We start from the raw sequence: 23104 nt of genomic DNA, 5'->3' as shown, positions 1-23104 counted from the left end.
GATTTTTTAAAGGGAAGGTATTTATTTTGTGGTCTGTAATTTATTTTAAAATACTTTAGCAGACATTATGTGTGTAAATATGTGTTTCAGTTCTTTTTCATCCAGACCTTAAGCAGGCAGTTATTCTAATTGGAAATACATACTCCAGCGGTGGTTATTGGTAGCATTTAATCAAAACTCTCTCTTCAGAGGCAGCTACAGGTGCCTTAGCAATCTTTTAGCTCTAATACTGGAGGTTTTGATAATCAGCGTAATGAATGTCAGAACTGGGTTTTCCTTTGTGAAATCCCAGGTATTAGAGATGTGTAGATTAGTTAGAAAAGTTTTAGAGGCATTCTGACCTTTGTATGAACAAGATATAAAATAATGGTGAAGCTCCCTAAGCTTGATTTTTATGCAGCCACATGTCAAGATAATGAATGGAATAAGGTCCCAGAGGAGAGAGGAGCTGGAAGAGATGGGATCCAGAATGGAAGTGGCAGCACGAGTTCTGGACGGGAGGAGGAGGCCGGGTGGTTGGACCTGAAGTCTGTAGTTTGCCGGAAGCCTTTCCAGGTTTTACTAATTCATAGCTCTGAGGCTGTGGGGCTGACCTTGCCGTGGATTTCCCCTCCTCTCTCCCCATCCCTGGGCAAGTGCCTGGTTCTAGGTATTCAGACCCTTCTCTTTCTTCTAACTGGTACAGCCTCTCCCCTGCAGCAGACTCAGAGAGACTCTTAAGACTATTGATGAACTTCATCTTTCTGGTGAATGACTGAAACATTATCTAGAGTAGAGCTTAGAAATTATCCCTGTTTATAATTGTTGTTAATTGATATGTATAACCACGTGTATCATATATTTTGATTGGCATAGAATTGCTTTAGGAGTCATGTCTGTTTGGTAAATGCGAATCTTTACATTAGCAGATTTTTCTTTCTTAAAATGATAATAGAACAAATTTTAGGAGTGAAAGAGGATGGCAATTAACCAAAAAAAGAGATCAGCTACTGTGTTAATGCTAAGATAGAGCTATCGGTAAGGTCAATGAGCTAAGATAGATTGTGATAAAATTAACAGTGCGCAATGGCCTTTCACTGGGAACTTGACAATAAAATTTTGCTTATTTCTTGTGCCCACTACATCAACCATAAACTGACTTTTCTAAACACAGTCTAATCAAAGGTAGCTGAAAGAACTATACCCTGGAAGGTAAATAAATGGTTTAATTTTTTTCTCATCTTTACAAATATTTAAAGGCATTCTAAAGACCAATATTTTGTTGCATGAAGCAATAATGCTGGTGAAGAAAATTACTACTTGATGTCTAAACAGTGAAATGGAACTATCATACCACTAAGTAAATGGCATAAAAATTGATGTTTTTTATTCCAGGAGATTAAATCCACGTTTTTCAGAAAGAACAGTCAAGAAATGGACTTCCCTATAGTCCAACAACATACATGTGGTTACTAGTACCCTCTTCCTGTATAATCACACTCAGTGGTATATGTCATAAGCAAAACACAGGATACTGGTATAAGCAAAGCTAAGAGGAGTCACAGAGGTAGAGGAAAGGAAATCAGTAAAATGATCTCCATGAATGCTCCTATTTGGATTCCTCGCAATGTTGAAGAGAAAGGCAGAGCCAGTGCCTAAAAGGCCAAGAGCTCCCAGTTTAGGGAACCATAGAACAAGGGGATTCAGAGAATCCTTACTTGGAGTGAAACCAAAATGTAAAGCTCTGTGCTATGTACCATTCCACACAGCACTGTATAGGCTTTGATTTAAAAAAAAAAAAAAATTCTTAAGCATGGAAAACATCGAATAAATTACAGTTGAAAAGGGGAATATGTTATACAATCAGCATCTTTAGGATTTGAACGTTACTTACAGAATGAGAGATTCCACGTGTATCATGGCTTTATCAGTTCAGAACTAAATATTAGGCCAAAGGACAATTTATCTAACCAGGTCACAGGAATGAAGAGGTCCTAACATTTGCTGCAGTTACATAGACCACAGTTCACTGTTGTGCATTAATCCTTTTTTCACCCTTCTCTGACGGAGAATCCTTGGCTTTGAAAAATGCCTTCGTTTAGGAGCCAGAAATGGTGTAAAGCAGTGCCACTCAAAGCGTGTAACCATGACTGGCCTGCAATGAAATCAGCCCGGAAATTAAAAGTTAGCATTTAGGAACTTTTGAGCAAAGTGACGGAGTAATTTGATATCTAATAAATCTAGTAATAAAAAATGGGGCTTCTATTTTTACATATATTTGTTTTCACTGTCATTTAATTTTTCTAGTAATTCATTGCAGATTGGAAAAAATAACTGGTTCTTCACCACACATACTTAGAAGAGCATTGCCATAGACCATAACTGAGCCATAATGATTTTAAGAAACAGGTATTACAGTCCAAGGTCCATAACTCTGTTAATAAGAATTTTGGGTACAAAAAGACTTGTGACATCTGAGGTTGTCTAAGCTCCTTCCTCATCGAATCTCAGGCTGCAGCCCTCCATGACAAGAAAGAGTCTTATAAAACACGTTTTGTGAGCTGTTGACTCACTAATCCTATATTCCAAAGTCAAAACTCTATTTTGGGGTGACTTACCTCTGCCAAACTTCCTTTAAGCCCTTTTGTCTTCATTCCAACCTATAAAATCATAGCAGAGGGCCCTAGTCAGAGAAGTAACATGTGGATTTCATTTTTTCAAAGAAACTCTTCACCTTTCCATGACTTGTCATCATTAATGAGCCTAATGCATAGAGAGCTACAACACGGAAATTTCAAGACTCGCTTACACTTAGCTTTGTAAAACATTTATATGCCTTTAAAAAAGTGTTCGTCCAAGCTGACTTATGTAAAGTTAATGTTAGCTGACAGTTCTGAGCAGAGCCCAGTGGAAAGTAGTGTGAGGAGCCCAGGCTGAGATTTTTTTTTTTTTTGAGTCTTTTTTTAAAATTCATTGATCTGCTAGTGAGTCATCTATGGGATGGTAATTAAGAGTCGACTGTAGGCACAGACGACTCTGTAACAAAAGGAGGGGCGCAGCTTCCGTCCCGTCATGCTGCAAGGAAGGGACCAGTCCTCAGTGGCTCCCTCAATCAGAGCAGAGGATAACAGCTGGTGTCGGAATAATTAGCAAACAATCTAGAAAAAAAAAAGTTATGTCTCTGCCTACATCAATTTTCCATAAATTAGTTAACCTATAAGTGGGTGGCAATGGCTCCTCTAAGCAAACACCAATGTAGAAACCTTAAGGAAATAGAATGGTAGCTTTGGCTTCACCAAAACAGTCACCAAAAACTCCACTCTCAATTGAAAGAAAGCATAAATTAGAAAAACATATATGTGACATAGTTGACATAAAAGGAAATAAAGAGATAGACCTTTATAAGACACATTTGGAAATAGGAACGCTATAAGGGAAAGCTATATTTTACTGCATAAAAACATTTTAGTCTTTATGGAAAAATGGTACTATAAGTAAGGCCAAAAGACAAACCATACACAGGAGAAAGTATTAGTAACATGTGTGATAGATTAATAATAATAATAGCAAACACATATAGCACTTACTATGCACCAGGTGCTGTTCAAGACACATAACACATATTAACTCATTCAATCCTCACATAGATTAACAGTGCCTAATGAGGTAGGTACTATTATTATCCACTTCATAGATAAGAAGACAGAGAGGTCATGAATGCAAGTACATGGACCAGATGGAATTCAGATCCAGGCAGTGTGGTTGTAGGGTCCATCCTCTCAGTTGCCATGTAATCGTACCTCCTTGATCCAGGACCTACTTAGTAAAGTGACTCAGTTACAGCCATTAAAGGCAAAGCATGAGAAACGGGAGGGAGGGAGGGAGGGTGGTGAGAGGGAGGAAAGGAGGAAGGAAGGGAATAAAGAAACCAAAAAAAAAAAAAAAGGAAAATAGAACAAGAAGAATGTCCACAATTTTTAGAAAAGCAAGTGTAATGTAATCTTTTTGTGGAATGTATCTGTATCGAGTGTAGTATGAGAAGATGGTCACCAAATTAGTGGTGATTCCCTCTGGTGATTTTTTTTTAACATCTCTCACTCAACTTTTCTCTATTGTTTGAATACTTTATCTTGTGTGTGAGAGGAAAAAATATATATATTATATATAATATTACAATCTAATTGTATATATATATAATAAAAGCTTTAAAATGTTAATACTGTACATAGTGTTGGCAATGATGTAGACAATTGCGTGGAGTTGAGAATATAAATCGAAAAATTTCTCAAGGTCAATTGATGATCTTTAATAAAAAGGTTTAGAATTTTGTATGCCATGTGGCGCAGAACTTCTACTTGTTTTTATGGCACCAATTTAAAGTGGCTCTTTATTCATCAAGACATACGTTTTATTTTCGACTCACAACACTGCTCGAGTGCAGTAAGAATCACTCAGGTATACAAAGTACGAGCAAATTTAAACAGCTGCAAACTGTGTGAGCTCTTCCCTCTCCTCCCCACCAATCCATCTTCTCTTCTTTGGGGACATGCATTTGGCCTACAGGTACCATGTCGGCCTCCCTGCAGGTAGATCACATGACTGCGTCTTGGTGATGAATGCCATTTTTTTTTTAACATCTTTATTGGAGTATAATTGCTTTACAATGGTGTGTTAGTTTCTGCCGAATGCCATTTTTGAGACGAGGCGTTAGTGAAGCAGATGTGGCCCTCTGTGCTCTCACTGTTCTTCATTACCTGGAAGCAGATGATGGGGATGAAGGCCTGGAGGAGATAAAACGAGCCTGGGTCCCTAAGTCATTGTGTGGAGACAGCCCATCCACCACCCAGGGACATCTGCCTTGGTCCGTTAAGTGAGCAAGAATTGACGTCTATTTTGTTTGAGCTGTTTTACATATTTGGATCTATTTATCTCTGCAGCTTAATTCACAGTTTAAATACAATGTTTTCCACCGCCACTGAACTGACTTGGCTCGTATTTAAACTCTGTGACAGATCTGGGAACACAGCTTTCCTTCTGGTCGGCATGGTCACCTGCTTTGACAGTGGGTTCAGATGAGGCATATTCTGACAGGGGGGCTCTGCCCCTAGGAGAGCTTGTGATTGTGAACTTGCAGAATATTGGAATTCTTCAATAATCCTGCTGATACTCAAATTCTTCCTTCTCAGCAGGCTAGTTCTTGTTCAGCCTTGAGGACTTCACTGAATCTTCAAGAATCTTCTATTTGCCTTCCATCCTTGTTTTTGCTTTGAATTTCCCTGTTTTCCATTTTGTCCTTAGTGAAGACTGTGGATTCAAGTGAGTTCTTAGGAGATACTGATGTGAAATCCAGCCTCTGTACCCTGACACTGAATTAAATCTTGGAGACCGAGTTTTGGGTGAAGTAGAAAAGAATAGCTTTATTGCTTTGCCAGGCAAAGGGAACCACAGCAGGCTAATGCCCTCAAAATTGTGTGTCCCGACCTGGAGGGGATAGTGAGGAGTTTTATAGCAATGGTTCAAAGCGGGTGTCATCAGCTCGTGGACATTCTTCTGATTGGTTGATGGTGAGGTAAGGGGGATTCAGCATCATCAACCTTGTGGTTCCAACCGGTCTGGTGTCTACGTGCTGGTGGTCAGCATACAGTTAACTTCTCCCACCTGATGGGGGTTTCAGTGTCTGCAGAACAGCTCAAAGATATTATTACGTATATCCCTTGAGGGGGAACCAGGACCCTGTCCCAAGGCTGCACTATTGTTTCTTAACTGTCCCTCCCTTGTCTCACCATCCCCTCCCTTCCCTAATTAGCAACTGTTTGAACCTGCCTGTTGGAACTCAGGGAAGGTCATGAAGGCTGAATGAAGCCTATTTCCTGTAATCAGTAAATGGGGAACACAGAAAGGCTTTTGTGCCCAGGAGCCCCACAGGGTCCTGCTTGGTTTCACTACCAGCCATGTTTCTCTGCTTCTCATTTTTCTGCTTTGAACTTCTCAGCCTTCTGGATCACATAATCCATAGCTTTCTTAACCTATATATTCTTCTACGTTGTGATCTAATACCATTCTTTTGGCCTGTCCTCTTCGTCCACAACAGCCACCTTGAAGATGCTGTGGACGTGGGTGTCCATGGTTACCTCACTCTGAGGACCACTGTGGCATGTAGGGGGGTGCTGAGCAGCTTTCCATCTTTGGCTAGTCTCTCTCACGTTAGTATGCCTGGATGCTGACGGCATCTGTCTAAGTAGCGAAGGTCTGTATCTGATGTCGGAAATGGTGACATCACACATGATCAGAACAGCTGAGACGCCAATGACTTGTCTCAATAACCAGAGGTATAAGTGTAACATCCAAGCAGAAACTCTTGAACATATTCAGATTTCATCAGCATCATAGGCTCAGCCTCAGTGGGAGAGATGCTTGTGTTTAGTTCCTGGCTATTATAAAAGTCTCGCAAGAGAACGACTTACCTGTCTCATAATGATGAAACTATTTTTAAAAATGCTAAAGATGAATATTTAATAATATAGAAAACTGATTATGCTGAATATCTTAATGAAGAAAAAGGTCATAAAAGTATATACAGTACGATCCCATATTTATAAATATATATGAATTCATTCAGCACATAAATACTGAGCCCCGACTATGCACACACCAGGGATTGTAGATATTGATATTTGTGTCTGTGTGTGTGTCATGGCAGATTTTAATTTTCTTATTTTATTTTTCCAATTTATCTACAACGAATATATATCAATTTTCTAACAAAATACCACTATTATGATGAAAAATTTTGAATATAAGAAAAGGCTAACGTCATAACAATAAGGTGGTATAAAATAAACTGACAACACATAAGTTATTTTGGCTCTGTGTTCCACAGTGACTCACTAAAGATACCCTGAACTGTTTATTTTTTTTTTTTCTATTTCCCTGTTAAAACGAGCAGATGCATTTCACATCACATGTATCTTGTGGAAACATGCCAACCATTTTCTTAGCAACCAAACTCCTGTCTTTTGCACTGTGCATGATTAACTAAAACAGCCTGTTGACGGCTTAAAATAAACCTGCCTTTTTCCATTTAGCATTTTATCAGATGAATGTAATTTCATTTGCTGATGAATTTAGTTCAGCTTCAAGGGAATTTTTCTCTTCTTCATGGGGAGGCTGAAGAATCAGAACTGTCGTGCCAAAGAAAGAAAAGCAAGCCTAGGGAGAAAAAAACAGTCTGATATTTACACGGGTAAAGTAAAAGTATCTTTGTCAATTTCGCTCCCGCCCAGCTGCTTTTTTATGGGGTAGAATGTTGATTTAAATTTAAATTCTATTCTACTTTTGCATTCGTGATGTTTAGGTTGCTTGATTAAAAGTGTGTATTTAAATGACTGCTCTGATGATTACTATTGTTATTATGCATGAGCTCTTGTCTTATTTTTGTTTATTTCTAGTATTTGAATATGCCCTAAAATTTAATTAGACTCATCTGACAGGATAGTAGACCCTTTGCTGCGGTTCAGAAATAAATGGAATGGACAGTATATAATCTGGCAAGGAGGAAGGAGTACATATTCTTAACAATGAGGAGAGTGAATATTTTCTTAGAGGAGGTGACTCTGCAACTTGGAATAAATTGCTGTCCTATTTGGTAAATATAAAATGTATTTCTGTGTCTATATGCACATGGAGACATTTTGCATCCAAGGACTATAAGAATATGTGTCAAATAGGGAAACTTTAAATTTTCTTTAAAGACTAACAGCTTAAAAACAAAGCCATCTCTGCAATTAAAGCAGCGTGTTATCTACAGAGTCAGTAAAAGGGAGAGGATTTGTCTGAACATAATATAGTCCGAGCAGCTCCCCTATTATCTTGCACTTGTGTCCTCATTTGGAAACAGACAGTGGAAACCCACACTAATGGCAACTTGAAATACTATTTAAATTTCCACTTTATTTCCCTCAGAGCAGATTCTTAAATGTTCACCATCATTAAGCAATCACATTGATGCTTTAGCTGCAGAGTCTTACATTTTCCCCTGGAGGATAAAGACACAACAATATGGCATATACTCCTGATATTTCACTCTTTCTGATCCCTGCTGTATTTAAATTTTGAGAAATAAATAATCGTGACTTGTTCTCTTTTACATTAGATATAAGCCATATAAGATTGGTGGATGGTTTACATTAAACATTGTAAAATATCAGGTCCCATATTTTAATATTCTCTTTGAATTCAGTTTGAACTCTTCATTGCTTAAGTCGGGTCCTGATGCAGGTCAACCATTCTGGAAAGTGCATGATCTCTTTCAGGATAGTGTTTGAAAGAGATGATATATTTTCAAAACTGTCCAACTTAGTTTCCAAGTTCAGAAAATCTGATCCAATGTGTCACCCTGTGGATTTGAGGCTACCCCCGCTGGTGGCATTTCTTCTCTGTCGTGGGAAGACTTGAGGACCAGCTCTCTCGTCTGCCTCTGTCTGCAAAGAGGATCCCTGAAACCACACTGGGAGCTTCCTATGGGGCCCACTGTTCATAGGCAGGTGCCTTAGAGCTTTAGGAATACACCCATATTGGGCTGAGGGAAACTGGAGACAAAATCTGGGAGAAATTCCAGGGTCTGTCACAGAAGCAACCACATACAGCCTGTGGAAACCTCAGCGTGCCCCAGCTTTCCTTCTTAATATCCTCTCATTAACTTCCTTTTCTCAGATGAATAAAGGTCAGGGCTGGTCATGCCTAGCTTGTCTGTAGAAGGGAGGCTGATCTTCAATTTATTCATCCCATCGTACTTTGTTTTTTAATAGAAAACTATAAAACCTTGCATTTGGGGGTACTTTTGGTGTCCAGATACTTGGTGTAGCTTTATGTCTTTCTACTGAATAGTCCTTTACTTTATTCCAAAAGATCTTATGCTTCTTAGAAGTTTTTTTGTTCTTTGAGTAAAGTTGCATTTCAATTTTAGAACTCAATAAGAACAAAACGACATCAATAATCATTGATTGGGGCCATAATAATAGTTACTAGGCTAAGTCCTACAGATGAATTAATTCTCACACTGTCACTAGGAAGTAGAGCCAGGCCTTTCTGGTGCTCTATAATTAAGGAGAAGAGATCACACCACACCCTCATTAAGAGTAGATTAAACGTCTTAGTTAATTAGCCAGGGATAAAGAACCTCTCTGAGGCAGTGACCAATGTGGCCTGTCTTGGCAAGGAATTCCCTGGCCTCTACTCCCTGAGAAAGTCCAACTGGAAGGCTGTAGCCGTAGGAAGTAAAAAAAAAAAAAAAGAATCAGTGTCCAGGTGTCCCTAATAATACATCAGCCTCCAGCCTCCCAAATAATTATATCCTCATAATCAGGTATTATTATTTTCCAAATCCCATGGCCTTAACAATTACAGTAGTTCCCTGAATATTACATCTTTGCAGTGAGATGACTCCTTTGAAAACAGGGGGACAAAAACTTATTATTTATTAAAAATTATCAGTTGAGATGAAAATACAGTTCGGTTTCAGTTCAATGACTGGGGCAACTAAAATCTGGTTGTTAGAAGAACTTGGGAGCCTAATTTCCAGTATAAAGATAAAAAGCTAAAGTGTAGAGATTTGAGAGTATAATATTGGAAGTTGTCAGGGTAGTTCGGGAGCGGTTCTTTCTAGATCAATGAATGGACTAAATAAGAATGTCCTTGACTTATGATTCTAGGATATGGTATTAGCCATTTGCATATTGGGACTCTCTTGGGGAAATGCTTTATTATAACATTTTCTCCATAAAGCTAGATTATATCTCTACTGAGAGGACCCATATGAGTCTAAAACTGAACAGGCAATACTTTCTTGGATCCACGTGATATGGCTTCCTGAACATAAAAGGGCGAGGTTGCCTGGTACTTGTATAGATAGAGAGATAACTATAAATATATATATATATATATATTTATACATACACACACATAAACACACACATGGATATATATGCATACGTATAAGTTTCTTAGTGCCAGATATAGTAACATGAAAGAGTGCTTCAATTATTAGGAAAAGATACTCTTCCATTGTCGCGTCTAAGGGGCATTGTCTAATTTATTAGGTGCCAGCCATATGTGGTCCTTTAAATTTAAACATAAATTCAATTAATTAAATTCAAAATTCAGCTCCTCAGTCATGCTAACATATCTCAAGTGCTCAATAGCCACATGTGGCTAGTGGGTGCCATATTGGACCTCCCAGATAGAGAATTCTTCTGTCATTATGGAAAGTTCTAAAAGTTCTATTGGACAGTGCTGGTCCAGAAGTTAGGGAGGTATTTTTTTTTTTGAATAAATGTAATGAGCGCTTTTAATCATATACTTTCAATAAAGTCATCCTTGAACCAAGTTCTGTCGTAGATGATGAGAAGCGGGCTATATTATTATGCTCTCCACACAGAGATTCGATTTCTAATTAGAAGTTGATGAAGTTCTTTCATTTACTACAGTATCATTGGCACCACATTTTCCAACTGCAGTAAGAAGTTCAATTATCTCCCAGAAGATAAAAGATAGGGGAATTTATTCAACCATCTAGAAAAAATAAATATATATGAGAGACGTGTCTGTGTGTGTGTGTATGTGTGTGCATGTTTGTGTTGACTGGAAACCAAGCTTGGGGACAGCGTGTCGCTACCTCCCAAAGTGAAAAGCTAGGCAAACTGTGCTTATCTTGCAGCACTGCCAAGAAGAGGTCAGTCAAGTCCAGTGACCATCCCTGTACTTCTGGCCCCCATAAGGGAATCATTTGAGAGGATTCTTAGAAGGAATTACCAGGAGCAAAGAATTACCAGTGGCTCATAAAGCTTCTGTTTGGAAGTGGCATACTGCTCACATTTCCCTGGTCAAACCTGGTCACATGAAACCTGATGTCCAGGGGGGTGGAAAGCACAGTCCCCGCACAGAGGGCAGTAGCAAACAACTGGGGACAAGAATACATCTGACCATAAGGCCCTTTGCTAGTAGTAAAATAAACAGCTCACTCATTCTCTTCTGTGTATCCTTTTATAATGGAACTGGTCCCATTATCTCTGACTAGAAAAAGGAATCTCATTTTTAGAACATCTGAGGTTTTTGATTCTTCACCATGATCCACCATAGGCCCCTGTGGTTTCTGGAGTCTGATCAGCTTCAATCTCAGGTCAGCTGCACAGGCCTCCCTCCTCCCATAATCTGAATCTGTAGAAGGAATGCAAAGCAGAGAAAACTTGTTCATAACACTACCCATTCCAATTGCAGAGGACCTCACCTAAAGTAAAAAGTCTGTTACTATATGATTTGTTTGTTTGTTTTAATTTTATTTATTTATTTTGGTTGCGCTGGGTCTTAGTTGCGGCTGGCAGGCACCTTAGTTGCGGCCAGTGGGCTCCTTAGTTGAGGCTCACAGTCTTCTTAGTTGTGGTATGCGAACTCTTAGTTGCAGCATGCATGTGGGATCTAGTTCCCTGACCAGGGATCGAACCCAAGTCCCCTGCATTGGGAGGTGGATTCTTAACCACTGCACCACCAGGGAAGTCCCATGTTACTATATGATCTGAATAAAAGGTGTTGCTTATGGCCATGAGGATGGAACAAGAGTAACTGCCCCTGGGAACCTTTACAAATGATGGTCATATTTCTTTCTCATTACCAGGATATTTCAGAGAAAGATGTACAGTGGTAGCTTTGTATAGGCAAATGTATCCTGACAGTCTTCTTTTAGAAAAAACTAGTATTAATCCACACAGAAACGATACCTATGAGACAGATGTTTTTATCCCTATTTTGCAAAAGAGCCAACTGAGTACAGCGAAATTGAACAACTTGCCCAGGGTCTTGCAACCCTCCAGAGCCAGATCTGAGATTTGAACTCTTCCTGGTTCCAGATTCACACATGGATCTGGTGAGCACCCTCTTACTCGTATCAGGAAGTAGCATCTGTCAGGGGGGTGTTCCTGCATTTGCCAGGACCTTTGCCAAGGGCATTACCTACATAAGTTCATTTATCCTGAAAACCACCCTGTAGAAATAAATATGGTTTCTTCCTATTTTATGACCAGGGAAATTGAAACTGAGAAAGGTAAACACCATGTGCAAATTACACAACTACCAAGTGTTAGAGCCAGAATTTGAAACCCAGTCTAACTCTAAAGCCACTGTTCATCATTGCTTACTAACCTCTGCTGTTAGCACTTCTCTGCAATGCTTAGATCTGCATCCAGAACTCAGGGTGCCCTGAAGGGGAGAGAGACAGTAAACCCAAAGTGAGACCAGAAAGATAAATAAAAGGCAAGTAAAAAGGAGAACTACTTGAGAAACAATGTATGGGACTGGATGATGGTGTAGGTTTATAGCGGAAATGAGAATATTAAAATAAGAAGGAGAAAAGAAAATAACTTAATCGTGAAATAAAAATGGACCCCTGTCTCAGAAGCTCAATCACTAATTTTTTTTTTTTTTTTTTTTTTTGCCCAGGAGCCTCACAGGGTCCTGCCTGGTGTTTTTTTTTTTTGTTTGTTTGTTTTAACTTCTAATTTTTTATTTTATTTAATTTATTTATTTATTTATGGCTGTGTTGGGTCTTCGCCTCTGTGCGAGGGCTTTCTCCAGTTGCGGCAAGCGGGGGCCACTCTTCATCGCGGTGCACGGGCCTCTCACTATCGCGGCCTCTCTTGTTGCGGAGCACAGGCTCCAGACGCGCAGGCTCAGTAATTGTGGCTCACGGGCCCAGCTGCTCCGCGGCATGTGGGATCTTCCCAGACCAGGGCGCGAACCCGTGTCCCCTGCACCGGCAGGCAGATTCTCAACCACTGCGCCACCAGGGAAGCCCTCAATCACTAATTTTAACTTTGAGATCGAATTTTTGTCTTAAGCATGCTTATTTTGATTCTAATCCAGTTGGAGCAAACTTATAGTTAAAGTGGAATTTAGTCCATTGCATATTTTTCAGAGTGATTAGATTGGAATGTCTAGAACAGAGGAAGGCCCTTGGGATCCAGGCACATCCCATGTCTCGATCACACGATAGAAACAAGCAGCTGAAAAGCAAACTTGGTGGGTGACCAGTCTGAGTCACAGGCATTTTTAGATGGTAAGCTCGGGCAGGAGCCTTGGAGCGGAGGTCCCTGGGACACATTCATTGCTAGGAGCTCTGTGTTTATTACGTTCTCATCAGTGACCATTAAGAGAGGCAGAGCAGGAAAAATGAATAAAGGATTATCAGGATGACTGAATCATGTAACAATCATGCACAACTCAAACACGTCTGGTACTAAAAGATGGGCTATTCTGACCAAGTTAGCATGGCTGACATCAGTTCTTATTACAGAGCATCTTAGAACCAATTTCTTTTTAAAGAATTGCTACCCAAAATGGTAAGATATGAAAGTGGAATCCTTACTAGGCAAACTCTGAAAGGAATTGGTATATAATTTCTTACCATTTCAACATAGACCTATGTACTGGGCTATGTAGCTGACATCCAAATGATACCTGCAATGCTTAGAAATCCCTCCTCAAGAGAGAGAATCATTCCCATTCCATACATTTCTGGAATGGTGCCCAGAATTTAAAATAATAGCCCTGTGTCTTGCTATTCATTTTAAACCAAGACATAAATGTCCTTGATATTGGCTTACTGGGAAAAAGGCAGAAAAACTGATAAAGATTTCTCTGGAAGACAAACAGTCCTACAGACCTCCTGCTAGGCCAGAATGGAGATAATTATTTACTGTTGGTGAAGCAGTTGGAGCTGTGGTTCTGGGCTTAAGGAAGATACATTTTTGGCCTTGAGGACCCAGAGAGTGCCCCTTGGAACAACTGATTTTCCAGGATACTCACCAAAGTCTGCAGGCATTGAAAACACTATGAAGTCTACCAGGTGTCGAATTCCACAGGAGGGGACTCTGTCCTTCCTGAGAGGAGCAAACAACCAGGATGGAGATCCCAGACTCTGATCCCCCGCTGAGACCAACAATTAGACAGCTATCCCTGAATAAAAACAGCTCCAGGAGAGTTCTGAAGTCCACTTAAGATGTTTTAGTAACACAGTGAAGAAAAAAAAATGGAGAATAAAAGCACAAAAGGGGAAGGAAGAATAGCTTCATTTTGCCTGCATCATCCCATCCCCCAAGCCGGCATTGCTCAGCACCAAGAGGAAACTCCCCAACCAGGAAGAGTTTTCCTTGCAGGGAAAGGAAAAGCAGGGTGAATGGCCAGCTTTTCCCCAGCCTTCTGGGGGCACCGCACAAAGGTCCCACTTCAATTTCACCCCACACAAAGACTGGCAAAGCTGAGATGCATAGATGGCTAGAAACAAGGAGGAAAAGCATTAGCCACAGAGCAAGAGAGAGACTGAGGTTCCCCGTGATCTGCTCTGCAAGTGACCTCAGTAGCTTTCGCCACTGAAGAAACCAATGGCCAGCAGAGCTGCCACAGACCCCCTGCAGATTTCACCAGCTTTTACCCCACAGGTATTTGTGTTGTGTGACTCCAGCCACCTAAGTCCCACCCAGCTCTCTCCTCTTCCCTGCCCCCAGCAGAGCCTGGGAATCACACTGGCAGCCCAGGCCTCTGCAGTTGTGCAAGTGCAAGATGCCAGCCTAGACCCCACAGCTGACACTCACTGCTGTGTATGCCCTCAGGGCTAGCCCCTTCAGCTGTGCATTTGCACACCACGGGCCTCCATTGCCCCGTGCATAGCTGGGGAGGATTGTGAAGCCATAGTAGAAAACACCAGCAGCCAGTGTCCCCACAGCTGCCAGGGTACTTACGGTTAGCCCTGGCCTTTGCTGCTGGCCCTGGACCCATCACTAAATGTCTGTTTGCAATCAGCCCCTACCTACCTGCAGCTGGCCCTTATAGCCAAGCGTGTGCACACCACCAGCTCCGGCCAGTACTGCTGCTTGCCCTGGTGCCTAGCCACTGGCGCTCAAGGCATTGCTGAGGACCCCAACATCCCTTGCAGGATCTGTAGATACCCTGCAGTGCTCACTAAGGACTATGAAGTTGTCGATGATGTGGACCTCTAAACCCTGAGCCAAAGAGTCAGCGTGCTCCCCCCACAACTGGTGCCACCACACACCCCAGCACTTGGTGCCTTACATCACTAGACCTGTAGTTACGGAATGCTCCAGTATGGCCCCAACCACAGGTAAAAGTCCTTTCTTACCAAAGTCAGTCCCGAAAGTCTGAAAGAGCTGACTGCTTCTTCAAATGTGTAGACACCTATGCAGGACTACAAGGATCATGACATATCAGGGAAACATGACTCCACCAAAGGAATATATCAATAGTAAACCTCCAGTAACTGGCCCCAGAGAAATGGAGATACAGGAATCTCCCAACAAAGAATTCCCAACAAAGTGATTGTTCTAAAGATGCTTAGAGAGCTGCAAGAGAACCTAGATAAACAATTTAATGATATCGGGAAAACAATATAAGCACAAAATGGGAAGTTCAGCAAAGAAAGAAAACATAAAAAAAAAACCAAACAGAAATTCTGGAGCTGAAGAATGCAATGACTGAACTGAAGTATTCAATAGAAAGCCTCAACAGCAGACTAGGTCAAGCTGAAGAAGGAATCACCAAGTTCAAAGATAGATCATTTGAAATTGTCCATTCAGAGAAGAAAAAAAAAAAGGTAGTGAAGAATACCTACAGGTCTTATGGGACACCATTAAGAAAAACAATCTACATATTATTAGAGTCTGAGAAGAAGAGAGGAAGAAAGGGGTAGAACTCTTATTTAAAGAAATACTGGCTGAATGCATCAGGATCGCTGGGTGGCGGGGACTCATCGCCAGAGCCCCAGGTGCATGACCTGGTCCCAATACTCCTGGTGTGCATTTCTCCACTTGGGGCCGTGATGGGGGCCAGGACCCAGCATGTTTTTCTTTGAACATCTCTGGGTGAGGTTCAACTGCTGGGATGGGATGTGTTAACCACCATATAATATTATTACAGTAATCTGAATATAGGTTGAAGTACAAAAGTATTAAGAGTAGATATAGCTACAATAACTTGTTAATGGATACATAATATAAAAAGATGTGAAGTTTGACATCAAAAACATAAAATAGGAGGAGGAAAATGAAAGAGAAGAGTTTGTGTGTGTGATGGAAGTTAAATTGTTATCAGTTTAAAAAAGACTGTTATATGTGTAAGAGGTTTCAAGTAAGCCACAAAGTAAACACAAAATGAAAACCTACAGTAAATACATATAAGATAAAGAGAAATGAATCATAGCACACCACTACTGAAAATCATCATTTCATGAAGGAAGACAGCAAGAGTGGAAGAAAGGAGCAACCAAACTACAAAACAGCCAAAAAAAAAAAATTGACAAGATGGCAATAGTAAGTCCTTACCTAGCAATAATTGCTTTAAATGTAAATAGATAAAATTCTCCTATCAAATGGCATAGAGTGAATGAATGGATTTTTTTTTAAAGACCCAGCTATATGCTGCCTGCAACAGACTCACTTCAGCTTCAAAAACACACACAGGCTCAAAGTGAATAAATGGAAAAATATATTCCATGCAAATTAAAACCTAAAGAGAGCAGGGGTAGCTGTACTTGTATCAGACAAAATAGACATTCAGTCAAAACCCGCAACAAGAGATAAAGAAGGTCATTAGGATATCTGCCTGAACATGTTTTTAATGCAGAGGAAAGAGCCTTATTCTGGAAAAATAATGCCACAGAGGACATTTATTAGTAAGGAAGAGAAGCAAACACCAGGATTTAAGGCAGGAAGGGAGAGACTAACTCTACCGTTTTGTGCAAATGTATTTGGGTTTATGATTAGGACTGCCCTTATCTGTAAAGGTACTATTCCTTGAGTCATGAGGAGAAAATAAACACCAGCTGCTGGTCTTCTGGTTGTACAACAAGAAGGCCTAGACAATAAGAACACTTTTTCTGGATTGGGTCCATCAATGCTTTGTCCCTGAGGACAAGAAGTACCTTGCAAGTAAGAAACTGCCTTTTCAAGTTCTCTTGATATTGGACAATGCCCCTGGGCACCTAGAACCCTGTGAGTTCAACACCAAACATGTTGAAGTGGCCTAGTTGCCCTCAAACACAGCGTCTCTAATTCAGCCTCTAGATCAGGGGGCCATAAAGACCTTTAAGGCTCATTACACATGGTACTCTATGGGAAGGATTGCCAACACTATGGAAGAGAGCCCCAATAGAGAGAATATTATGAAAGTCTGGAAGGTTTACACCATGGAAAATGCTGTTATTGTTATAGAAAAAGCCGTGAAAGCCATCAAGCCCAGAACAATAAATTCCTGCTGTGTCTAGATGTTGTGAATGACTTCACAGGATTTATAACAGAGAGCCAATCAAGGAAATCATGAAAGACATTGTGGATATGGAAAAATTTTTTAAAAGGTGGGGAGTGAAGGGTTTCAAGATATGGATCTTGGAGAAATTTAAGAGTTAATAAACACCAGATGAATTAACAGAAGACAACTTGATGGAGTTGAGTGCTTCTGAACTAGTACCAGATGATGAGGAAGAAGACCTATAAGGAGCAGTGCCAGATAATAAACTGACATTAGTCAACCTGGCAAAAGTGTTCTGATTATTCGAAACTGCTTTTGACTTCTTTTACAGCATGGACACTTCTATGATACAGGCACTGAACCTAAAGCAAATGGAAGAAGGATTGGTACCATATAGAAATATTTTTAGAGAAATAAAAACCCAAAAATGTCAGAAAGAAAATTACGATGTATTTGCATAATACAAGTGTAACTCCCCTTTTACCTCCTTCAACTCTTCCACCTCTGCCGCCCCTGAGACAGCAAAACCAACCCCTCCTCTTCCTCATCTTCAGCCTACTCAGTGTGAAGATGACCTTTATGATGATCCATTTCCACTTAATGAATAGTAAATAATCGTCATGCCTTACAGTTAATAAGCTTATCTGTTGCGTATGTGTGTGAGTGTCTTTGCGTGAAAATCTAATAACTGCATGACAAGAACTGTATGAGATGTTTTTGTGTCACCATCATCATCATCCTTGCTTAAGTACTCATCCTGTAGGACACTGTGTGCCAGACTTGTATTGAAGTGCATAGCCTATTGTTATATAGGCATAAAGTGATATTTAATATATAATTAATAATGTGTTAGTTTTCTTACTGTTTTATAACTTTCAGAGAATTACATTACCATACAGTATACCTCTCTCTCTTGTAATTGGAGAAACTACATATCAGCCTATCATCACATGTAAATGGTTTTTTAAAAAATGTAACAATGTTTCCATACTGTATTATGAATATGACTGTAATACTGTATGCCATAAAAATGTGGTAATGATTTATTCATTAATGAATAGACTAGGCTACTGTGAAGCAATTATATTGATTACACTAGCTTACCATAAAGCAGTCATATTGATGCTTCTTCTTTATCAGGGCATGAATTGTTATACCTGTAAATAAATATGAATTTCTTTTTCACATCATGTTTTCATTTTTCATGTCTGGTGTTAGTAATGTGTATAATGTCTACAGTGTTCTGTATCATATAAGGCAATATGGATACAGGTACTTCAAGATGAATGACAGATGATTCATCTTGTAAACAGATGATGTAAACTTACAGCATCAATAAATACAGTACTGTACTGTAAATGTATTTTCTCTTCCTTGTGATTATCTTAATAGCATTTTCTTTTCTCTATCTTACCTTATTTTAAGAATACAGCATATAATACATATAACATACAAAATATGTTTTAATCAGCTATGTTATATGTTATGTAGTAAGGCTTCCAGTCTACAGTAGGCTGTTAGTAGTTAAGTTTTGGGCAAGTCAAAAGTTATACTTGGATTTCCAACTGTGTGGGGGAGGTCACCATCCCTAACCTCCCACATTGTTCAAAGGTCAACTGTATGTGGAAATTAAACAGCATACTCCTGAACAACCAATGGGTCAGAGATAAAAGCAAAAGGAAAATCAAAACATCAAAAATGGAAATATAACATACCAAAACTTATGAGATGCAGCAAAAGCAATGCTAAGGGAAGTTATAGTGATAAATGACTACATTAAGAAAAGGAAAGATCTTAAATACACAACCTAAATTTACACCTCAAAGGACTAGGAAAACAAAAACAAAGCCCAAAGTTAGCAGAAGGAAGAGATAACAAAGATCAGAGAAGAAATAAATGAAACAGAATAGAAAAACAATAGAAAAGATCAATAAACTGAGTTGATTTTTTAAAAGATAAATAAAATTGATAAATCTTTAACTAGACTTACCAAGAGAAAAAGGATTCAAATAAATAATATTATAAATGAAGGAAGAAACATTACAACTGATGCCATAGAAAAACAAAGGATAATGAGATATTACTATGAAAAATAATATGCCAACAAATTGGACAACCTAGAAGAAATGGATAAATTCCTAGGAACATACAACCTACCAAGTATGAATCATGAAGAAATAGAAAACCTGAACAGAACAATAACAAGTAATGAGATTGAATCAGTAATAAAAAACCTCCCAACAAAGAAAAACTCAGGACCGGATGGCTTCACAGGTGAATTCTACCAAAAAGTTAAGGAAAAATTAATGCCAATTCATCTCAAGCTCTTCCAAAAATCAAAGAGGAGGAAACAGTCCAAATTTATTTTACAAGGTCAGCATTACCCTGATACAAAAGCCAGTTAAGTATACTAAGAGAAAACATGTATATGTATAACTGAATCACTTCGTTGTACCCCTGAAACTAACACAACATTGTTAATCAACTGTACTCCAATATAAAATAAAAAGTTAAAAAAAAAAAAGAAAAGAAAACTACAGGTCAATATCCCTGGTGAATATAGAGGTGAAAATTCTCAACAAAAATATTAGCAACCAAATTCAACAGTACATTTAAATGATCATACACCATGATCAAGTGAGATTTATCTCTGGGATGCAAGAATAGTTTAATATGTGTAAATCAATAAACATGATATATCACATTAACAAAATAAAGGATAGAAATCATAAGGTCATCTCACTAGATGCAGAAAAGGCATTTGAAAACAATTCAACATGCTTCATGATAAAATGCTCAACAAATTGGATATAGGGACACCATACCTCAACATAATAAAGGCCATATATGACAAGCCCACAGCTAACATCATACTCAATGGTGAAAGTTTGAAAACTTTCCCTCTATGGTTAGGAACAAGACAGAGGTTCCCACTGTCACCACAATTCAACATAGTACTGGAAGTCCTAGCCAGAGTAACAAGGCAAGAAAAGGAAATAAAAGAAAGAAAAAGAACTAAAGAATTTCCATCTAAATCAAAAAGGAAAAAGTAAAATTATCTGTTTGCTGATGACATGATCTTGTACATAGAAAATCCTAAAGACTCTATGGAAAAACCGTTAGACCTAATAAATGAATTTGATAAAGTTTCAGGATACAGAATCAACATACAAAAATTAGTTGCATTTCTATACACTAACAATGAACTATTTGAAAAAGAAATAAAACGATCCCATTTACAATAGCATGAAAAAGAATAAAATACTTAGGAATAAATTTAACCAAGGAAATGAAATATATATACACTATTACACACTGATGAAAGAAATTGAACACACAAATAAATGGAAAGATATGCCATGTTCATGGATCATGAGTTAATATTGTTAAAATATTCATACTACCCAAAACCATCTATAGATTCAATGCAATCCCTATCCAAATTCCAATGGCATTTTTCACAGAAATATAAAAAATCGTAAAATTTGTATGGACCAACAGAAGGTCTCAAATAGCCAAAGTAGTCTTAAGAAAGAACAAAGCCAGAGGCTTCACACTTCCTGATTGCAAACTATATTACAAACCTGTAGTAATCAAAACAGTATGGTACTGACATAAAACCAGATACATACACTAATGGAACAGAAGAGAGAGCCCAGAAATAAATCCACACATACTTGGTCACCTAATGTTTGACAAGAGGGCCAAGAATACCCAATGGGGAAAGGATAGTCTCTACAAAAATGGTATTTGGGGGAATTCCCTGGTGGTCCAGTGGTTAGGACTCTGAGCTTCCACTGCAGGGGGTGCAGGTTCAATCCCTGGTTGGGGAACTAAGATTCCACATGCCACGTGGCACAGCCAAAAAAAAAAAAAAAATGGTGTTTGGAAAACAGGATATACACATGTAAGGATTGAAATTGGTTCCCAATCTTAACATTACTCACAAAAATTAACTCAAAATGGATTAAGTACTTAATTGTAAGGCCTAAAACCCACAAAACTCCTAGAAGAAAACATAGGGGAAAAGCTCCTTGACATCAGTCACAACAATGATTTTTTTAATATGGCACCAAAAGCAGAAGCAACAAAAGAAAAAATCAACAAGTGAGACTATCAAACTACAGATTTCTGCACAGCAAAAGAAATAATAATATGAAAAGGCAATATGCAGAATAGAAGAAAATATTTGCAAACCACATATCTGATAAGGGGTTAATATCAAAAATATATAAGGAACTCATAACAGTAGCAAAAAAATAAAAATAAAAACAATTTAAAAATTGACATTTTTAAAAATAGACATTTTTGCAAAGAAGGCATAAAAAATGGTCAACAAGCTTATGAAAAAGTTCTCAACATCACTCATAATTAGGGAAATGCAACTCAAAACCATGATATATCACCTCACACCTGTTAGGATGGCTGTTATCAAAAAGACAAGAAATAACAAATCCTGGGGAGGATGTGGAGAAAAGGGAACTTTGGTGCACTGTTTTTGGGAATGCAAATTGGTACAGCCACTATGGAAAACAGTATGGAGTTTCCTCAAAAAAAATTAAAAATAGAACTACCGTATGATTCAGCTATTCCAGTTCTAGGTGTATACTGGAAGAAAATGAAATCACTATCTCAGAGAGATAGCTGCACCCTCATGTTCATAGCAACATTATTCCCAATAGCTGAGACATGGAAACAATGTAAGTGTCCCTCAACAGATGAATGGATAAAGAAAATATAAGATACCTATATAAAATGTGAGATATGTACAAAATGTATTCACATATATAAATAAATGAAATATTATTCCTAAAAAATAAAAAAATTCTGCCATTCTGCAACAGCATGGATGGACCTTGAGAGCACTATGCTATGTGAAAGAAGTCAGACAAAGACAAATACTGTATGATTTCACTTATATGTGGAATCTAAAAACATCAGTCTCATAGAAACAGAGAGTAGATTGGTAGTTGCCAGGGGCTGAGGGGCAGTGGGGGGAATAGAGAGATGTTGGTCAAAGGGTACAAACTTTCAGTTTTAAGATGAATAAGTTTGGGAAATCTAATATACAGCATGGTGACTATAGGTAACAGACTGTCTTGTGTGTTTGAAAGTTGCTGTGAGAGTAGAGCTTTAACGTTCTCACCATAACAACAACAACAATAAAATGGTAATTGTGTAAGATAAATTATGTGTTAACTAACCTTATTGTAAACATTTTACAATACATATGTGTATCAAATCATTACATTATATACTTTAAAAAAAATTTTATTGAAGTATAGTTGATTTACAGTGTTGTGTTAGTTTCAGGTGTGCAGCAAAGTGGCTCAGTTAAATATATATATATTCTTTTTCAGATTCTTTTTCATTATAGGTTATTACAAGCTATTGAGAATAGTTCCCTGTGCTATACAGTAGCCCCTTGTTGATTGTCTATTTTATATATAGTAATGTGTATTTGTTAATTCCAAACCCCTATTTATCCCTCCCCCCCTTCCCCTTTGATAACCATAATTTTGTCTTCTATGTCTGTGAATCTATTTCTGTTTGATAATAAGTTCTTTTGTACCATTTTTTAAGATTCCACATATAAACAATATCATATAATATTTGTCTTTGTCTGGCTTACTTCACTTAGTATGATAATCTCTAGGTCCATCCATGTTGCTGCAAATGGTATTATTTCATTCCTTTTTATGGATGGGTAATATAACATTGTATATATATACCACGTGTTCTTTTTTTTTATATATATATATTTTTTAATTAATTTATTTATTTATTCATTTATCTTTAGCTGTGTTGGGTCTTCGTT

Source organism: Balaenoptera musculus, chromosome 12 (assembly GCF_009873245.2).
Source record: "Balaenoptera musculus isolate JJ_BM4_2016_0621 chromosome 12, mBalMus1.pri.v3, whole genome shotgun sequence".
Lineage (NCBI taxonomy): Eukaryota > Metazoa > Chordata > Mammalia > Artiodactyla > Balaenopteridae > Balaenoptera > Balaenoptera musculus.
The sequence above is the reverse complement of the archived record's forward strand: the minus strand, read 5'-3'. Positions refer to the sequence as shown.